Below are 21,680 nucleotides of genomic sequence, written 5' to 3'. Positions count from 1 at the left end.
CCAGGCTCTGAGCTGGCAGTCAGCACAGAGCCCGACGCGGGGCTCGAACCCACGAACCGCGAGATCATGACCTAAGCGAAAGTCGGACGTTTAACCGACTAAGCCACCCAGGTGCCCCTTAAAAAATAAAATAATCTTGTTGGTGTCTAAGATCTTGCTAACGATATGCGAAGGTTTCAAAGAACACCTTTACATTCAATTTATTTATTGCTAGTGTAGTGATTTTTGAACTTTTGAAATTCAAGACTTGTGTTCAAATACTAGAATATGCATTGGAATGGATTTTAAAATTCAAAGCCCACTAAAGACATAAGCAATAACTTCAGGAATATTAAGGTCTTAGTATGTCTATAAAAGTATCCAAAGTATCCAATTGGGATAAGCTAGTCACACAGTGCCCACTGAGCATGGAGTCAGTGTTGGAGCAGAATAGGTATACTCTAATAACACCTCACAGGTTAACTATATTGATATAAGCACATATGTCATCCATATAGAATATATACATAAATATACTCACACAATGCATACCTATATACACATATTTGGGAATCAATGATTTAGTGTCCATGTGCACCTTTCATTATTGATTTGATATTTTTTTATATATCACAGATGGCAATTTGCATGGTAGAGGACTTATGTGAGTCAACATTCCATCAGGACAGACATTGTTACGAGCTCATTGAATAGCTTTAAGTGGACCAGTATCTGATGACTCACCTGTGCAGAGTAGGGTGCTGGCTCAGAGTTTCCCTGGTGACTCTGTGAGGATACAGGATCGTCAAAAATGTAAATTTGTTTGTTTTCTTTTTTTAAAAAAGTTTTTTTCAATGTTTTTTATTTATTTCTGAGAGAGAGAGGGAGACAGTGTGAGCAGGGGAGGGTCAGAGGGAGACAGAGAATCTGAAACAGGCTCCAGGCTCTGAGCCGGCTGTCAGCAGAGAGCCCAATGAGGGGCTCAAACCCACAAACTGTGAGATCATGACCTGAGCTGAAGTCAGATGCTTAACCGACTGAGCCACCCAGGCGTCCCTAAATTTGTTTGTTTTCAATAGAGCCAAAGGAGATCCTTCTTCATATTTTTTTTTTAAGGGACTGATGGTACTTGGTAAAAAACAAAAAACAAAAAACAAAACCTCATTGGGATGGTTCATTCAAGGAATACTTGACCCTTTTCCAACGCTTTTTATACCTTTTCACAGAAAGTCCCAGAGACATAATCTGCCATTCTCCTGTTTTCATTTTCCTATCATTAATCAGACAACACACTGGGAGAAGAACTGAGGTGGAAGCAGGGAAGTAAAAGAAGATATGAGGAAAGAAGGCAAGAGAAAATGCAGATAAAAAATTGAATATGGTACACAAACCAAAGTTTCTCCATCTACCAATATGAGAATTTTAGGATATTTGCTGTCAATAATGGCCACACTTGGGAAAGAGTTCTTGGGAGAAATACAGCCGTGTATGAGTTGAGTGTTAAAAACAAGACAACAGGCCCAGGATGGAGTCATTTATACTAAGCCTGTGTCCCAAAACTGAGCTTTAATTATAGTTCTGGCACCTCCAGAAATGGAATCCTAAGACAGTCAGTTAGGGATCAGCACTAGATAGGCCCCTTCTATCCCCTAAAGGGAAATGACTTAGTAATAACCAGCTTGCTTTTTTGTCTAGTGTAACTTCCTGCCCCTGCTCCCATCAACCTATACAAGTCTTTCATTTTGTACAGCTCCTCGGAGCTCCTTTCTATCTGCCAGATGGGATGCTGCCCCTATTTGAACCGATTGTTGCTCAAATAAACTCTTAACATTAATAAACTTCAGTTTATCTTTTAAGCTACTATATAATTACCTTCTGGGATCTGTGAGACATGGCTCAGTTGAAAAATTTCTAAGCTTGACATTGGGAACTAAAGCTACTAGTCCAAGCCATCTCAAAAAGGCTGTGCAATCAACATTGTTTGTCCTAACGGTGTGCTTCAGTATCCCTATTTATTACAAACAAAAAGGAAAACACTGCCTAACCCACCCATTCCACATGCCTAACGTGCCTAATATGAGACACATTGGGTACATGAAAGTGCTTTGAAAGATTCAAAACTAATTGTAAAATTCAGACATTAAAACCAAATAAGGATTTTTTTGGGGGTGGTTGTTTGACCGAGCAAAATATTTCCACTAAACCATTATTGGATGAGTTCAGTTAATAAAAGTGTGTGACTTGTGAAGAAATGGGTTGGTATTAATTATAAAAATCATATTATAATTAATGCACTCATTAATGATCTACCAATCAATATCAATTGAAGGTTTATTATTTTAAGGAGAACGGGCAATTAGCAGTTTGACACCATGAAAAAGAGATAACCGACTGACTGATGGATCCCCATCAAGTTTAATTTTAATTTGTTTTAAAAGTATCTTCTTTAGGAGTGAATTTAAATGCACATCGCTCTTTCTCTTTTCAGAAAATGAATATATATGTTGTTTAAAAAGCATATCTGAATGACAAAGAATGAAGTCTGGCGTATGTAAGAAGAAATAAGCACATCTTCTAAATGGACTTGATGGTATGATATAAGTTCTATTCTCTCACATAGTAATATAACAGATTGCTCTTTAAATTAAGTGAATTTGTATGTCCACTTTCTCTTAATGGAATCAGTTTTGATATACTCTTTGTTCGTGCTGTTACGGGCTTCAGTCTAAGGGTTCTTTGTATTAACTTTTTAAAGTTACATTACAAAGAGGTTTTAAGATTTCCCAACAGGCTTCTATTTAACCAAAGCTTTTGATCTCAAACCTGCTGGGACCTAGTGAAATCCTTACCAATTCTCCAGTAACTCCTCACTATTGGAATTTGAAAAGACCCACCTGAAGGATTGAACTCCCGGTATGGTTTCAGCCATCCTTTAGATCACTCTATTTAAGCAGACAGCAAGGGGGTCTAGTGCACCCTTTGTGATCTGCGGAGCAGCCTAAGGTATCCTTTGCATAAGTTGTACTCCTAAGGAAATAAAAATCAGGGGGACACAGACCTATATTCCTTATTTCCTGCTATCTTCAGTTAAAAGGAGATTGCAGGGGGTCTGCTTAACATCTTTTGCTACCTAAATACCTTTTGGACATGGTAAGTCAATAAAAGAACTTCCATTGCATCCATTACCCTACTGCAGTGCATAACAAATTAGATTTAAAAGGCTACTTTTTCCCCCTTACAGCTATTTCCATCATTTTCTTTAAAATTTCAGTTTAGTGTCGAGTGACAGAATATTCTGTAGCATACTTTAACACTCTATAGTGCCAGTTATGCTAATGGAGCATTATTTCCAAAGAATTAGGCTTTATTATTATAGACAAATTATAGTTAAGAGATAAGAAAGAGAATTGACTATGTTTAAAGTATGTTAAATATGAAACTAGATAAAGTAAGCAGTGTTTTTGAATAACTCGTCTTTAAATATACATGAGCATTCATTTTTTATTTGGCCTCCAATTCCCATTTTTAGAAGGGAAATTCAACTGCATTCGAAGTATCAGTGCCACCTATTAACCTTTTTTGTGAAAGGGTGAAATCAAACTCTCCTTTGTAATAATCAAGTGTTTTTATTTATTTCATTTAAAAACTTCACTGTGCAGAAGTTTTAGGCATGTAAACAATGAGTGTGGAAACAAATAAAACTTTGTAAAGAACACAATATTTGCTTCTGTATATAAGAACAGATTTATCCATGGGAAACTGCTTTTATATAACTGTCTTAACCTTTCTATTAATGTGATGCAAAACCTCTTCATTATTTAAAAAAATTTTTTTGGCTTGAAGCGGAGCAAAATATGGGACCTTAAAATATGCCACTTTGGCAAGTAGATTATTTTGAGCTGAAGGTAATTGAGATCCCCAAACTAAAAAAAAACTTTTTCCTCTCTTTTGACTCCCCAAAATAATTAAGATAGGGGCCTCAATCCAGAAAGAAAGCTATTATCAGAGATAACTTTTATCTGAAAGACCTATCTGTATGGCAGAACAAATATCTACTTACCAAACATCTGCTGTTCTTGTTGCCTCATGAATTACCCTCCTTCCCTTAAAGACGAAGCCCATATCTCATTCCTTAGCTCAGGATGGCATATAAACCTCATATGCTTGCCCTTGAGTCTCATATTTTTATGGGGCTTCTGTACATATGTAATTAAATTTGTTTTTCTCTTGTTAATCTGTCTTATGTCAATTTAATTATTACACCAGCCGTGAGGCTGCTGGGTGGCTCAATCAGTTAAGCTTCCGACTCTTGATTTCAGCTCAGGTCACGATCTCATGGTTCATGAGACTGAGTCCCATGTTGGGCTCTGTACTGACAGTGCAGAGCCTGCTTGGGATTTTCTCTCCCTCTCTCTCTTTGCTCCTCCCCCGCTCTCTTGCTCTCTCTCTCTTTCAAATTAAATAAATGAACTTAAAAAAATTATTAGACCAGCCCAGAACCTAGAAAAGTAGAGAAAAAATTTCTCTTCCCTTATGGACTTTATCCTGATAAAGAGAGATTTGCTTACTCTTATGTTGTCATTGTATCAGATGTTATTATCCCAGACAAAGCGTCAAATTAGCTTTATGCCAAAGAACTAGAATAAATATATAAGTATTTCCAGACATTGTTAAATATTTGCTATTTAGTGCTCATTGTTTGAAAGGATACCCTCTCACGCCACCGTATAACATCCATTACTAAACATTAAGGGCAATTGGTATCAAGATGATTTCTTCTTCTTTGAGATCTGACTAACTACAGAAAGGAGCTTGGAACAATCTCAAATCTGAATATTTGGTAGAGTTTTCAGGTGATGTGTTCGATATGAGTTTCAGAAAGGTTACCATACTTGTAGAAGATGACATCATCATCCCATGTCTCAACTTATTAATTTCCAAAAATGTGTGTTGCGTATCTGATTGGTAGATACTTATGAGGAGTTGCCTGATGGAATATCATTTTCTGCAGTGCATAGTAACTTATTATCATAGCAACAGTTCATAGTTAAAATACATAAGATGCTATGAATTCTTTCTCTGGGGAAAGAGGGCTCAAAGTCTTGCAGAAATGTGACCATGGCAGGAGTTATTGAAAATGGTTTCTGATTTTTATGGATAATATAAGTTTTAACTTATTATATGTTGTTTGATGGCAATCTCCAGCTTGTTTGTAAAAAACAAAAACAAAAAAACCTGTGCATTTTTATGGACAGAGAAAAGATTTAACAAAGTATTTCTCCTAATCCCAAATTTACTCGATTTTACTCTGATCTATAGCATAAATAGTTTTGGAGACAGTTACTCTGCAATATTAATCAGTTGAAAATATGTGCACCTATGATCAAGAAAGTACTTCCAAGAATTTGGCCTTTAGGAATACTTACAACATTGGTCCATCTGTAGTGAGAAGGATGTTCACTATTGCATCATGTGTGAGAACAAAAACCGCAGTCAGTCTAAATGCCTATCAACACGGCACTGCTAAGAAGACATCTGTCGTCCATGGCAGCAGCTTGGTCATAGTGGCTGGCCTACCAAGTGCTAAACAGCACCTCTTGCTTCCTTCCACAAGGAAACTGTTTTCAGGTAGATGCTATTACTATCACGTTTTATGTGTTTCGGAAGTGAACTATAAGGGCGCCGGGGTGGCTCAGTCGGTTAAGTGACCGACTTCGGCTCAGGTCATGATCTCATAGTTCATGGGTTCCAGCCCCATGTCCGGCTCTGTGCTGACATCTGGCTCAGAGCCTGGAGCCTTTTTCATATTCTGTGTCTCCCTCTCTCTCTGACCCTCCCCTGCTCACGCTGTCTCTCTCTCTCTGTGTCTCAGAAAAAATTTTAAAAAAATTTTTTTAAAAAGGAAGTGAACTACAAAGAAACTAAGAAACGTGTAAAAATCACGGAATTATTAGTAATTAGTGGAACTAGAATTCAGACCCAACCAGCCCATTTGCCTGCAGAGCCCGTAAATCCCTTACTATAATGCTTATACATGTTTACAGAATGAGATAGTTTTATTTTTTTATTATTTTGTTAATGTTCATTTATTTTTGAGAGAGAGAGAGAAAGTGAGAAAGAAAGAGTAACCAGGGGTGGAGGAGGGGCAGAAAGAGAGAGCGACACAGAACTCAAAGCAGGCTCCAGGCTCTGAGCTGTCAGCACAGAGCCTGATGTGGGGCTCGAACTCACAAACTATGAGATCATGACTTGAGCTGAAGTCAGATGCTTAACCAACTAAGCCACCCAGGCACCTCTGTTTTCTTTTGTTTTTAAAGAATGAGACCATTTTAGACATCATGAAAGATGTCTAAGAAATATTAAATATAATTTTAAAAACTGAAATCAGAAAGAAGAATCATAGTATGCTGTCATTTTGGTAAAAATTATATCCATATACATTAGAATATGGAGAGAAAAGTTTGAAGGAATATTCAGCAGACTGTCTATGTAAGAGTTTCTGCAGAACTCTTACTTTGTACCTTATATATTTCTTTAATATTTAGATATTTTATAAATATATATGATAATAAAGATAGTTCTTTAAAAATATCAATGTATAATTAGCAGAATCAATAAAAGCAATGAATTATTTTTCTCAACATATGCAGCATTATTTTCAACATCTCTGGTGCTGGCAGTCAATTTGGCCTTTTTATAACAAAGCAGAAATAAATTATATCACATAGAATTTTCATACTATGGACATTAATTATCACAGGGTGATGGTGTTCTGTGATTTAAAAAAACAACACTGAGTGTTTTCCTTGTGTAAGCAAGTTTTACAAGTGACTTGTCTTATAACTATTGAATATAAGCTCTGTTATATCAGTAGAGTGTATACTTCTTTTTATTTCACATTCGCTACATTATAACGCAAATGTTTATTCTTCTACGGTTTTTGGGAAAGGAAGATTCTCACACCCTTTCTGATACATGAAATGCTGCCTACATTTGCATTTATAAATTGTTTACACAGGCAGACATTGCATCCAGGTTCCTAGAATGGGAAGAAAGTCTGTGCATTCGATTCTGAAGTTACAAATGATATGTGATACACTGCTGGGCTAAACACAGGGTCTGAGCTGGTTCTAGTCCTCCTTCTTGCATTTCAGCATTGAAAAAAAAAATCAGTCATGGGTAATGCTTTCAAAACTTCTAATCCAAAGCTTTGCTTATGGATATCACATGATTTTAAAAGGTAATAAAGCACATTCCCTGTAATCAAGGGTGAGTCAAGGAAAATGGCATACGAGGGAGTAAGTCAGCCAAACAAAAACTTGACCCAACACCAAGCTCATTGTCAGAACCACAGCTGCCACATCAACCAATGAGACCTGAACAGGATGCAGCCAGGAAGTCAGGTGCTGGGGCTGGAAGGACTCTGTTCCAGATCCATTGGCAGTTGGCCCTTCAGCTGCTGTACATCCCCAGTGTGGGCCCAGGGGTGTTGGATCTGGTTTTGGACCACAGGAAGGGAGTGAAGTGAAATACAATCAATATTGTCAACAGCAAGCCTGTCAAGTTAGTACTGATAACATATTCATAGGAAGATACCCTGTTTTGCTCTTCGGGTTCTGTGGGGAAGGAGAGCCCACGGGGAATGCATGCAGCAGCTCTGGGAACATCATCGACCCCCCGGAGAACCTGGTTATGGGGTTCAGTTTTCCTTTAACCTTCGATTTCTGTAGATCGTGTGTTTTGTTTATTAAGCAGGGTCTTGCAAACTATGGCAAGAGAAGTGAATACCAGGTTTAACGGGGAGGTGTGGTTCGAGGGAACATGATACTAGGATTTTAAAAAGAAAATGGATTTTTGAATTTGGCATTATGAACAGAGAGCTGTCATGTTTCTTTCACTCAATAGAGAAAATAAGTGACCCTTGCTGTGATTAGCAACTCACTGTGTCTGTTTAGTGTCAAGAATGCCACTAGCATCTAATCAAAATTTAAATCCTAGATCACCTCTTCAAACAAAAACGTCTAAGCAGGGAAGAACACATCTTTATGTCTAGTCATCTTATAACACCTTTGAAGCTCAGGAGTGTCCTCCTTGCATAGAGCAGGCATTTCATAAATGTTGAAAGCCGAATATGACTTACTAAATCATAAACTTGTCTAGTCACCCAGTCGTATGGTCCCCGGGTTTATACTGCAATACTCTCACTTTGGTGGTGAGACTTCGTATGCAAACTTTATGAAAATTTTCCTTATTCATAAATATACTAGTCTGCTGTAGTGAAGAGCACTTGGTATGGGACACTGCACACAGTATGTTCTCAACAAATGTTTGTTACCGTTAATAATCATCACTAGGGATTGCGAGACGTTCTGCAATTGTAAGATCTTTTTTCGTTTTGTTTTTTTAAAATGTCTTACTTATTTCTAGGAGAGAGAGACAGCGTGAGCAGGGGAGGGTCAGAGAGAGAGGGAGTCACAGATTGAAACAGGCTCCAGGCTCTGAGCTGGCAGTCAGCACAGAGCCCGACGCGGGGCTCGAACCCACGAACCGCGAGATCATGACCTAAGCGAAAGTCGGACGCTTAACCGACTAAGCCACCCAGGCGCCCCTGCAATTGTAAGATCCTAACTTTTAGTGGAAAATACAGAAGGTGCAGAACAAACACAAATGAAATATAACAGAACTATACTAACATACACAGAATTAAGAATGTTACCATATACACATGTATAAAGAGAGGCATTTGTAGTGGCCGAGGGATTCACTTTCCAACATGGTTCTGACGGAGGGGATGGATTTATGATAACAGCTAACATTTATTAAACACTTACTATTGGCCAACCACCATATTAATAGCTTTTGATATATTAATTATCTTGTTTAATTTTTACTACAGCTGTACTATTATTATTTTCATTTTACAAATGTGAAAACCGGGGCTCAAATTTCAAAATCATTGCCCAAGGTGGGTAAGGGAGGGAAGCCAAGGGCTGCAGAGAGAAAACACTATGATATGAATGCTTGTTTTGTGTCCCCCTCCAAATGCAGATGTTGAAATCCTAATGCACTATCTGATGATATTAGGAGGTAGGGCCCTCAGGAGGTGACTAAGTCATGAAAGTGGAGCCGTCACAAATGGGATTAATGCCCTCATAAAATAGACCCCATTGAGCTCCCTCACCCCTTCAACCATGTGACAACACAAGGAGAGTCTGGCTTTCTGTGAACCAGAAAGCAGGCCTTCGCCAGAATCCATCCATCATGTCCCTTGATCTTGGACATCAGCCTCCAGAACTATGAGAAATCAAGATCTGCTGTTTGTTAAGTTACCTTGTTTGTGGTATTTTGTTATAGCCCTCCAAACAGACTAAGACAACATATGACAACATGGAAGAACAGTAATTTTACAGCCACAGGACTGGGGGTTCTGGAGCATTGTTCAGGCATAACCACAGCTGCACATTTAGGACTCAGGTGGAAACTGAAATATCATATCGCTTGGCGAAGAACGCACCTCTGGAGATCCAGTTATCTTGTCTTCTCAACAACAGTGTTTGCAGCTTCCTGTTGTTGAGTGTTACCATCTCATGGGTTCTCGTGACCCTCTCTGTTGGTATCTCTCCTGCTGCTTCACACTTGTACATTCCCTAGACTCCTTTCTCCCTCTGACTTCTAAGCAATCAAGCCTTCCTTTGCCACATGGTCTCCTCTCACTTCTTGCGTCCTGTGTGGATGCATTTCAGTTTCTGAACTGCTCTCTGGCTGTGGCCTTCCCTGAATGTCTTGCATTCACGTGCCTCTGGGACTGGCCCAGAGGTCAGCTGGCACACGATCATTCCCATAGGGAGGAGCTCTGTCTCCTCAGGCCACCCCAGAGATCCAGGGATCTGGGCCTTGACTGGAGATAGCAGCCTTTGGGTAAAGTACTTATCTGAATTGAATTGAATCATCATGGCCAGGTGTGATGGTTAATTGTATGTGTCAACTTGGCTAGGTTATGGTACCCAGTTTTTTTTGTTTTGTTTTGTTTTCTTTTCTTTTCTTTCTTTCTTTCTTTCTTTTTTTTTTTTTTTTTTTTGTGAAACAGCAGTCTACATGTTGCCGTGAAGATATTTTTTTAGATGTGATTAACATTTAAATCAGTAGTCTTTGAGAAACGCAGATTATTGTCCATAATGTAACTAGCCCTCATCCAATCACTTGAAAGCCTTAAGAGAAAAGATTGAGGTCCCTCTACAAAGAAGGAAGTGGGCCTCCAGACTGCCTTCATTATCAAGATGCAGCATCAACCCTTTCCTGGGTCTCCAGCCTGCCGCCTGCTGTGTAGATTGCAAACTTGCTAGGCCCCACAATCTCCGGAGCCAATTCCTTAAAATAAATCCCTCTCTCTTTCTACGTATATTCACGTCTCCTTGGTCTGTTTCCCTGGAGAACCCTAATAGAGCAGGGTAGTAGGTTCATAAAGATAGTGAGCTCTGATAAGAAAAGGCACTGTATTCAATATAATCAGAGATGATAAGAATGGAAACTAACTAGTTGATCTGAGAAATGAGTGACAAGACTAAGAATACCTTAAATAAATAAACATGAGATGGCTTTGAATTGGCACATGGAATATCAGACAGTCAATCATATGAAAAGTTTCATTATATCCAAAGCTACTGCTTCCAATGAGATAAAAACAAGTAGAATGACTTCATATAATTTCAGCTTGAGAAAAGGAAGGGGAACTTAGTTTTATTCAGCATCTACTAGATGTCAGACCCTTTTATGAACAGAAAGTCATCACTTAATTCACACTTAATTTCAAAATATTTAATCAGCACCATGGAATTTAATTGATCCCATTTAATAATCACAATATCCTGCAGAGTCGGGCCCTGAGACTTAAGGAGGTCAAGTAACCTGCCAATGGTTACTGAAAGCAAGAGATGACTCTCTTCTTGACTAAGATACTCAGAGTCGCTCATTACTTGCTTGAATGGACTGCACGCGCCTGCACCCCAGGAGTTCTGTGCATGCTGTACCCTTGGTGTGGACACTAGCCCCTGCTACAGGTTTTTTATCTTTTAAATTGCAGCCTGAAATTCTCTTTAGGGACTCATTTCTGTCTTGCCCCAGGCTGAATCAGGACCACTTCGAGCTTCAAGCTTCTGCTTGTTTTTTTCATAGTATGTGTAGTATGCGTCTGTGTGTGAGCATTTCTTTAAATGAGTTTTCTGTACTGGGCAGTAAGTTGCATGAGATCAAGAACTGCAGCTATTTTGTTCATCGTTTTATCCCTGAGCCCTAGTGAAGTGCTTTAAATATGGTAATGACTCAGCGACCACATATTAAGTAAAGTAATGTGAGTGAATTTGCAACCAAATCTGTTTGAGGCCATAGTTCATGCTCTTTCTTTGTATCATATGGCTTTCTGATTCTTGCCCCTAAAAATGCACAGGTTTCTGACTTTTTAAAAAATAAATAGGAAAACACCATGCCTCCTGTCCCAACCCCTGCCCCAACTGAAACTCTACATAAAAGAAGCCCATTTTTAAACAAACACCTCAATGTTATTTTGTTATTAATAAAATTTTCCCTCTCTAGGCACGAAACATTAGAAGAGAGTTGTCTTATCTCTATCTCTGTATTAGCCCAGCAAACCAAGTTAAAAAATTTTTTTAATGTTTATTTTTGAGAGACAGAGACAGAGAGAGACAGAATGTGAGCAGGGGAGGGGCAGAAAGAGAGGAAGACACAGAATCTGAAGCAGGCTCCAGGTTCTGAACGGTAAGCACAGAGCCCGATGTGGGGCTCGAACTCACAAACCATAAAATCATGACGTAAGCCAAAGTCAGACACTTAACTGACTGAGCCACGCAGGTGCCCCCCAGAAAACAAATTTTAAAACATACATACAAAATGCATGACAGTAATTTTTTGATCCATGCTAAAGGTTTTAAAGAAATCATTAAAGCAAGCACCTCAAATATGTCTTTGAATAAATATTGATTAGGCCAAGAAAGAGCAGAAACATAGGGAAATGACCTCATTGAGCCTAGACGAGAACACGAGTTGAACTTCCATATTTAAGGCATTCTACTAACTGTATCAAAACTCCAGTAATGTATGTTTATTGATGATGAATGTTATGTAAATCTATTACATTTTAGAGGATACAAAATATTTGGATTATTCAACATCAGATTGAATCTCAGTGAAGTGGGTTTTTTAATGTCTTAATTCTGCAGGTGTTAAAAGTCAAAGTGCATAAAATGAAAGAAAATCACATATTCTACATTTTTTATTTGCCCTGCCCATTTACTAAAGTGTTTCTCATACTTTCAAGGTTTAAGCATCAGGTGTTTTATCATACTTATAACATCTGCTTCAAACTGATCAGGTAACCTTGAAGAGTATTCATGTATTGAAAATTTAGTTACAAGTTTGTACAATCAGTATCTAGAAATATAAGTAAATATATTTATTTGTTTTAATTTTCAGTAGCAAATATAAATATCTTCCATTGTGCCAAGTGCAGATGGGAGTCAATATTCAACTTTACTTTTCTGAATTCATATTTTAATTTGTCTGATTTTATGACTCTTCACTAATGGCTCTGTGCACACACAGTCAAACCTTAATAGAAGATTCTTTGTCATTTAAGACTGTGTTCAGCTAGACGTTACAGAAAGCTGAAAACTTGGCTTAAACAATGGAGGGTTTGTTGTCTTCTTTAACAAAATGTCCGGAGGAAGGTAGTTGCTGGCTTGGGGTCAATAGTTCAATAATAGCAGGACAGATTTCAATGCAGTTCTCTTCTTTCCTCAGCTATGTTGCCTTATGGCTACAAGATGCTTGCTACATGTCTACACATCAAGAAAGCCAAAGCTTTCCCAGAAATACATATTGGCCTTCCAACTCCATCTCATTGGGTAGATCTGTGTCACATGGCCTTTCCTAGCACCAAGGTGTTAAAAAAGGGACAACAGGTCCAAAATGGAGTCACTTGTGCTAAGCCCCATATAGCAAATCAAGACTTAATATCAAACCTAATGGCAATTTCAGCCTCTCCACAGGATGTGACCTTTAACCAGTCAATCTGGAATTACCTGGTCAGCACCAATAAGGTTATCTGCCTGATACACCCCTCCCATCCACCATGGAAAAGTGGTCTGGTTTGAAATAATCTACTCTTTGCTAATAACTTTTTTTATCCTGCTTCTTTCTGCCCATAAAAGTATTTCATTTTGTATAGCTCATTACAGTTTCTATCTGTTAGATGGGATTTTGCCTGATTCATGAATCATTGAATAAAGCCAAAAAGATCTTGAAATTTTACTCGGTTGAATTTGTTTTTTTAGCAAAGGGCATCAGAAAAGTATTGAAATGGGCATAGTGCCAATCTGATCAAAATTTATATTCTTTTTATAAAGAAGGGAAGGGATGGCTATTGGAGAGTCAGTTAATGGTGCCTGCCACAGGCCCCTTTGAAAACAACCCTTTTTGTGATAGGCATACTAAATTTAGTGAAGGCCAGTTGTATAGGTGGGAGGGATATATGAGGATGTGAAAAGGCAGGGCCTAGAACACCTCTTGGCCTTACTTTTCTTATTACTGCAAAGTATCATGGTCTTTTTATTTGATGAAAGAAAGCTTCATCTTTCTTTCATAAGGTTTTGATAAAAACCCTCATTTTATCCAGGATGAAATAGAGAACTAGAAGAGATATATCAGTTTTCTATGATCACAAAATTAGTGACAGACCTAGAACAAAATCACACATTTCCTGGTTTGGTCCTGTGAGCTTCCCTGTGTAACACACCATCAGTTCTTATTTGTCTGACTTTTGTTACTGCATAATTTATCCTAAGGGAAACCAGTAATTGTGCTGTCACTGAATTCTATCTATTCATTTTAGCTGCTCTCCACATTGAGAATCCTATCTTCTCCAAGTGGAATTCTCCAAGTTATTATGTCTAAGACTTCCTGACATCTAGTTATAGAAATATAATATAGAAACATGATGTAAGCTAATGAAGTTTCAATAAGTGTTAGACCTAATTCATACACTTTTGCTGAGATTAATGAGATATTTGGACTTCCTATGATTTCAGATTGCATTTATGATTTCTATTTACCATCTTTCACTTTGTAATTTTTCTCCTGTTCCTATTTAGATTTCTTACATTCCCCCTTTATTGTTATTATATGGGAATCATATTTTCTATTTCTATTTTTCAACTTTTTTTAACAAGCACACTTGACATATTTAATTTCTAATCCCTACACTCTTCTACCATATATATATGTAATACATATATATATATATAATTTCACTTCTTCTTTGTTTTGTCTCCTAAACTAAGTTATTATATTTTTACTACAATATGTATTTAGATTTACCCATATATTTACTAAATTATTTGATTCATATCTCTCCTGTCTTTTGGTTCAATGTTCTTCTTACTGTAGTACATCCTTTAGTGGTTCTTTCGGTAAGGAATCTGGGAAAGGTCAACTCTATCAGTTTCTACTCAAAACTCTATCTTATTCTTTCCCTCTAATTATAATTGATTTGAGTATAAAATTTTAAATTGACTGTTTTTTCCCATAGCACTCTTGAGTATATCCTTCCATTTTCTGCTGGTTCTATTATTATTGATGAAAAGTCTGCTTCAGCCTAATTGTTCTTTAGTTAGAGTTTTCTTTCCAGTTGCTTTTAATATATATGCATTTTTAGGTTTAGCATTATTTATTTCTATTATGTTGTATCTAGATACCCATTTGTTTTTATTTATTTCATTCCTTTATAATTCATTTTTTATGTCTATTTATTTATTTTAAGTGAGAGACAGAGACAGAGTAAGTGAGTGGGGTAGGGACAGAGAGAGGGAGAGAGAGAATCTCAGACAGGCTCCACACTGTCAATGGAAAGCCTGACTCCAGGCTTAAACCCACACACCATGAGATAATGACCTGAGCCAAAACCAAGAGTCAGACACTTAAATGACTGAGCCATCCAGGTGCCCCCTTCTGTAATTCTTATTAGATATATGTTTGACTATCTCATTCTTTCCTTCCTGTCTTTTAGCAATTAAAAAATTGCATTTGATCTCCTTTCTTCTGTACTAATTAGAGATAATTTCCTGAGACATGACTTCCACTTTAGCCAATAGGTCCTTAGCCACTGAGCAGCTTCCATTGAGGATTTTCATTTTAATGAACAGATTTCTCATCTCTTAAAGTTTTATTTGCTTATTTTTCAAGTTTGCCTTTCCTTTTTTTAAATCATATTTTGTTCTTTCATTTTCATAGCTATGCCTTCTTTACTTTATCATTCTAAACATACTATTTTGTAGATTATTGCTGATTACTTTATTACATTAAGGAAATAAGGGTCCTAGACTTTCTGTTGTGTCTCCTGATTCTCCTTTTCAGAAATGTGTTTCCTTGTGTGGCTTGTCATTTTAGTATTGTGGGTTTTTCTTCAGCTCTCAGAGTCTTAAAAACCCAGGCTGTGTCAGTGTCCTTACACCTAGGTTCAGGATTCGGTTTTGTCAGGTTCAATGTTTTTTTCTGTACCTTATATTCTTGAGATTTTCAAATAACTCTATGAAGGGACACTTGCATAAGTGTCATCTTTGGGGTTTAATATTTGCTGAGAATTTATTTCTTCCCCTGTAGCAAGCAGAAGCAAATATCCCTGTTGCTTACCTAAACCAGTTTCTTCCACAGTGATTGTGGTGTCAGATTTGTGCTTACCACTCTGACCACGAATTTCATCTTTATTTTTGAAACAATTTCATTTTTCGTTCAAATTTCACAATGCATTATGTGTTTTTGTTGTATTGTATCCAGCACCCCCTCTAGTTAGGAGAGACTTATTTGTGTTACTTCAGCTTGTCATGTTGCTAAAAACAAAAATCCTGTTATTATTATTATTATTATTATATGATTATGAATGCATTTTATTAAAACACTGTCAAAAGGCTACTACCCTTCTCACTGTTCTTGCCATTTCTATATCATTTTAAGAACAGAATCATATGGCTGCTAGAATCAAATCCTCAACTGAGTTGCAACTTTTTCATATTGTTTTTACAGACCTGATTTCCATATTTTAGATTATGCTTATGGCATAGAGATAGAATGAAATAATTTGTATAGATTTATAGCAGTCACATACTATTTCCAATTCCTTTAGGCAGAGTAATATCAGAATTTTATCCATAGAGTTCTTTTTTTTTTCATAAAGAAATTGATGTCACTTCTTTAATGTTTTATTTATTTCTGAGAGAGAGAGAGAGAGAGACAGCATTAGCAGGGGATGGTCAGAGAGAGAGGGAGATACAGAATCCAAAGCAGGCTCCAGGCGCTGAGCCAGCTGTTAGTACAGAGCCCGACACGGGGCTCAAACCCATGAACCGTGAGATCATGACCTGAGCTGAAGTTGGACACTTAACCCACTGAGCCACCCAGGTGCCCCCATAGAGTTCTTAAACATTATTTTTTTCTCCATTCCTCTGAGATCCCCACTTTAACAACTTCCTCCCTTCCCCACTCTCGTTGTAACTCTCAAAGGGGGAAAAACGAGAGGAGGATACCGAAAGAATTTGTGAGAAATAACAAAAAGAACAATGATTATGTAATAAATTGGCAGAAGGAGAGAAGGAAATGAAAAAGATCAAAGAGCAAATTTTTAGGAGTGGAGAAAACAAGACAAAAATGAATAAGGAGGGTCTGGACAAAGGAAAAGAGAAAGAAGGTAGGGCGTGGGGATGGAGAAGGTATAAAGTATGGTGGGTGGTAAGAAGAGGAAAACCACACACATCCTTTATGCCTCTTGTGTGCTCTACAGAGTATTGGGCACTTTTTATATCTCGTGTAGCACCACCAGATGTGTGAACTATGAGTGCTTATGATATTTCATTTGGTAGATCAGTTCAGTCAGTGAAAGTAAATAACTCATCCAGGATCTGAAGGGTTAGTAAAACCCAGAGCCAATTCAAGCCCAAATCTGTGTTTTCACCAAAAACCAGGGCAGGATTGGAAAGGTCCCTCTTCACCCTCTGTGTGGAACCCAGGACAGATGCTCCTGTTCTTTTCTTTGCTAGTTAATTACATCTCTGATTAGTATAGGACAAAGGAAAACACACAGAAGAGAAGCCTGACAGGGTGAGAAGGAAATGGCTGGGAGAAAGGAAGATGATTCATTTATAAGCTCTTTGTCCCCTAGGCACGTAATAGGCCTCCTAGGAGGAGACCTTCAGTGTCTGTAGGACAGCTTGAGCGCTGAAGAAAGCGTTAACCCAGAGGTGAATGGGAACCGAAGTGCTTAAGCATTTTCAGAATTCCCTACTTCAGCAAGCCACAAAAAAAAAAGTCATAAAAGGGCTTCAACTCCTTCCTGCTCTCCACTCACACTATTATATACTGGCCTGTCCAATATTGCCCTTTAAAACCAAGCCTCCTTAGAGAGCAGTGAATTCTCCAGCTGGCATTTCTTCAGCATCAGTACAGTGCATAGGATTCCGTGTCATTCTTGCAATACGACTTAAATAGGGTTCGCTGCATTATTAGCCAACCCCCTCACCTCCAGAAACTCCAAAAGCAGTACTACACAGCAGTTTAAAAACTAAACAAATATTATATTCCCACCGATGATGCTATATATCTTGTCTCCGTGTTGCTGGGAGTGGAAGTCATGTTAGACACACGGTAAGGTACACTCACCTTATCATTAAAGTTAAAAAAAAATCAGAAGTCCCTTCCTTTTAACAAAAGAAAATTTTTAAAAAATGCTTGCTCATTTTTATCATTGTTTTCGTTGTGTGATTATTTCCAGAAATGGAAATAAAGTCATTTTTAATCCCCAAATTCTAGTTTAGTGTTATCTCACATCATCTCTTGATAAACCCATCATTTAATGTGGTCTATTCTAATTAGAGACAAGTTTGGAGTTTTCTGTCAAGAATGAGTGTTTCTTCGGGCTCTTTCTTAGGTGTGGGAGAGTCTGCTAAGTATTTCAGAAGCAGATGGACTTCCCTCTACAGATCTTGAATTGCCCATGCTTTTGAACTCCTTTTCTCTTTTAAAGCTACCTAGGTTAAAAATTAAGCCCCCACAGTGAAGGGCACCTGTATTTGCTACTCCTATTATGCAGCTATCCTGAAATGCTTTACAGCTGTCTAAATTAGCATAATTAAATCCACATCAATTAAAAACCTCAATCACCTCTCTCCCCTTCACATGTAGATGGTGACATTTGTCTAAGGTGGGAAATAACAAAGGAACTTTTTAACAGTTGAAGATCTGGCTGAAAAGGAGGGTAATAGGATTGGTCCATTGTCCCGGGTTCACCTTAAGACTGGGAAGCAGTGGTCAATGAGAGCTGTTTGGCCAAAGTAGGATGCAGTTTGCATTTCAATGCTGCTGGCACCCGGGCGGCCATCAGAGATGTGCATTTTACAACAGGCCTTTCCTTCTATTGCTCTTTATCCACCAGTAATGAGGGTAAACAAAGCCTCATTATGACTCTGGGGATGGTGGTTGTTTTTAAGCTGGGGAAGCCGGGTGACCTCAGGATAGTGACACGACTACACCGTGTGGTGCTGGCAAAGAAAATTCCTGGAGATGAAAACTGACGTAGGGTCCAGGGGTTAATTTCTGGAACAGACAAATTTGCATACAAATGAAAAATGATGGGCTTTCCGTTCTTCTAAATTTTCAATGTCATCAGCATCAAACAGCAGCCTGTGCTCCCTTGCCGTTTGAAGAATATTCACTACTTGAGAAGAAGGGGCACCTTGTTTGGTGTTCAACTCCATGCAGGTCAATGACTTCATTTGTGAAACTTCATCTGGAGGGTGTTTCTGTTGCATTTTTGTAATTCTTCCAAATATGGCTTAAATGATATTTATTTTGATAATCGTAATTTTTCCTGAAAATACATTGAGTGCCATGTGGTTGACTACATGGAGCATTTGCCTTTTTCACCTTCATGAGCTATTTAAGCACATTTAGCCGACCTTTCCTGTTACAGTATTGAAGAAGATACTTGGTGTAGGTTTACTTATTGGATACAAGAGACAGGCCAGGCCAGTACTTAGAAATTTCTCTAAAGCACGTCATACTTGGTCATTCTTATTCTGACTTTTAGTTGTTTTTGAAATAGACTCTAGTTTTTTAGAGTAGTTTTAGGTTCTCAGCAAAATTGACAGGAAGATACCAAGAGTTCCCCTAATACCCTACCCCCCCACCCCCATGGACAGCTTCACCCAATGTCAACATCCCAGATATGCACCAGGGTGTCCCCTTGTGACAACTGATGAACATACACTGACACATCATAGTCACCCAAAGTGCATAGTTTACTTTAGGGTTCACTTTTGGTGTTGTACATTCTATGGGTTCGGACAGATTTATAATGACATATGCATTATTATAGTGTCACACATCATTATAGTATTGTATAGTATTAAATAGTTTCACTGCTCTAACTATCCTCTGCTCTCTGCTTATTCATCCCCCTCTCTCTTAATCCCTGGCAACTGCCGACTTTTAGTCTCTATTTTTGCCTTTCCTAGGAAATAGTTGGAATCATACAACATGTAGCCCTTTCAGACAGGTTTCTTTTCCTTAGTAATCTGCACAGAAGTGTCCTTTATGTTTTTTCGTGGCTTGACCGCTTGCTTGTTTTTAGCCCCAAATAATGCCACAGTTCATCCAATCCCTTACTGGAGGACACCTTGGTTGTTTCTTATGAGCTTTTTTTGATGGCATAGTTCAACTCTACTCATGTTTATTATGTTAGAAAAATATAAATATGCAGAAAGAAAAAATCAGAGTTCCAGGTCCCTAGATGACTGGCAGTTACTATTTTAGTGTAGGCCCTTCCTCACCCCCCTTTACCATGCTCTATGACTTAGAGCCCATTGAACGTTCAGCCCATTGAAGGCAAGGATGCTACCTGGCTCCTGTGGCAGAGCTGGCCCTTCCTTGTTAGCTAAGCCTGCCGTCAAGGAAATCCTCTAGTGGCTCCTTCTTATGAGCCCAAATCTCTCTCTCTTTCTACTGCACCACGAGTGTTCCAGAAGACCCAAACTTCCTGAAATCACTCAGTCTTTCCTTTTCTACCATAAAGATTGCTCTAGATGCTGCCGTAAATTAATGACTGTTAAAGTGCATCAAAATTCTTTTTTAAAAAAATTTTTTTAATGTTTTATTTATTTCTAGGAGAGAGAGAGAGACAGCGTGAGCAGGGAAGGGTCAGAGAGAGAGGGAGTCACAGACTGAAACAGGCTCCAGGCTCCGAGCTGGCAGTCAGCACAGAGCCCGACGCGGGGCTCGAACCCACGATCCGCGAGATCATGACCTAAGCGAAAGTCAGACGCTTAACCGACTAAGTCACCCAGGCGCCCCAAAGTGCATAAAAATTCTTATTTAAAGTTTGGGGTAATATTGAAATGGTTACATTTGTGTAATAAAACAAAAATATTTCCCTCAGTTCCTTAGCTCTTCAAAACTGCAGGATGCCTTGGTGGCCATGCCTGACTCTCCAGACCCCTCCAGTTTGCTAGCATTTCCTGTGGGGAATAGTTAGTGATACTTTTTATTGAGTCATTGAATGCTTTTCAACACTTTCCTTCTCTTTAGTGGGTGAGGTGACTTCTTGGCAGTTTATTGTTGTTGTTTTTCTCTCTATATTAATAAGAAAGAAAAGAATCATGCGTAACCTTTAGATATTTTATAAAAGAGGAAGCTCTCCTTTTAGGATAAAAAATGATTAAGAAATCCCTTATAGACATAGCATTAAGGCAGCTGAATTACTGCAATATACAATAAAAAGCAGTATATACAGAAAAGCAATATGATAACATGCACGGGGATAAAATGTATCTGCTTTACTCTGGAATTTCACATGCATGTAATATAATCTGATCATACAAAATCTCTGGTATAATAAGTACCTTTAACATACGTTAATCGATCTGAACTATCTTTAAGGTTTTCATCAAGTTATTTTTATTGCAATTATGACTTCCCAAAGGAATTTTGAAGTGATAAACGAACTGTCTCAAAGTGTACATGTCCTGTTTAGACAAGGAGTTTTAGATCAATTCTAGTCTGCTTTTGCCTAGCCTCATGTAGCAAATATCACAAAGACGTAATTAGAAAATTTGGTACAATATTTAGCCCTGGTCGCTGTGTGGTGGAATTGTTTGACTGCTGAGTAACTGAAGCTTGTTTGCATCCCAGTGTGTCGTGAAAGGCAAACTTCAAAGAAAATATTATATCTCCCAACTCCAGCTCCTGAGTGTCTTGGAAGTATAATACAGCAAGGCTTAAAACTCCCTGCTGTGGAAAGGGCAATTTGACACTGAATCTACTGTTAAATCACTATTGAAACACTGGTTTGCAAAAGAGTTCTTATTAGATAAATATAGTTAAAGCCTTAAAAGGCAGGAGGAAAATACACCCAAGTCATAGGGAAAAAAATGGGGGAGAAAAAGTCTTTAAAGTTGGACAGTATGTGTTGACAAAATTTGGAGATTTTTAAACATGTATCTACACATTTATTTTATAAATTGTACATAAGACTGGCTCCTTTTCCAGTGCAAAATCAAATATTTAGATTTGCAAAAACCTATGGAAGCCAGATTTTAGACAAAAAGGGATTTTTTTTGTCAGACTGTCAGTCTCTGAATTTCATCACA

At 38.0% G+C, this 21,680-nt stretch overlaps 1 protein-coding gene across 1 annotated transcript in view; it reads left to right on the top strand.

The window, feature by feature from the left end:
- GTDC1 (glycosyltransferase like domain containing 1) overlaps positions 1 to 2,540 on the top strand; it is a 329,154-nt gene extending 326,614 nt beyond the window's left edge. The window contains exon 11 of the mRNA XM_039250740.1: positions 2,468 to 2,540. The gene's annotated coding sequence lies outside the window, so the exon portion shown is untranslated. The remainder of the gene's footprint in view (positions 1 to 2,467) is intronic.
- Positions 2,541 to 21,680: the final 19,140 nt, after the last annotated feature.

This window comes from Hyaena hyaena, unplaced genomic scaffold (genome assembly GCF_003009895.1).
Source record: "Hyaena hyaena isolate Hyena2069 unplaced genomic scaffold, ASM300989v1 scaffold_381, whole genome shotgun sequence".
In the NCBI taxonomy this organism is placed as follows: domain Eukaryota; kingdom Metazoa; phylum Chordata; class Mammalia; order Carnivora; family Hyaenidae; genus Hyaena; species Hyaena hyaena.
The sequence above is the reverse complement of the archived record's forward strand: the minus strand, read 5'-3'. Positions and strand labels throughout refer to the sequence as shown.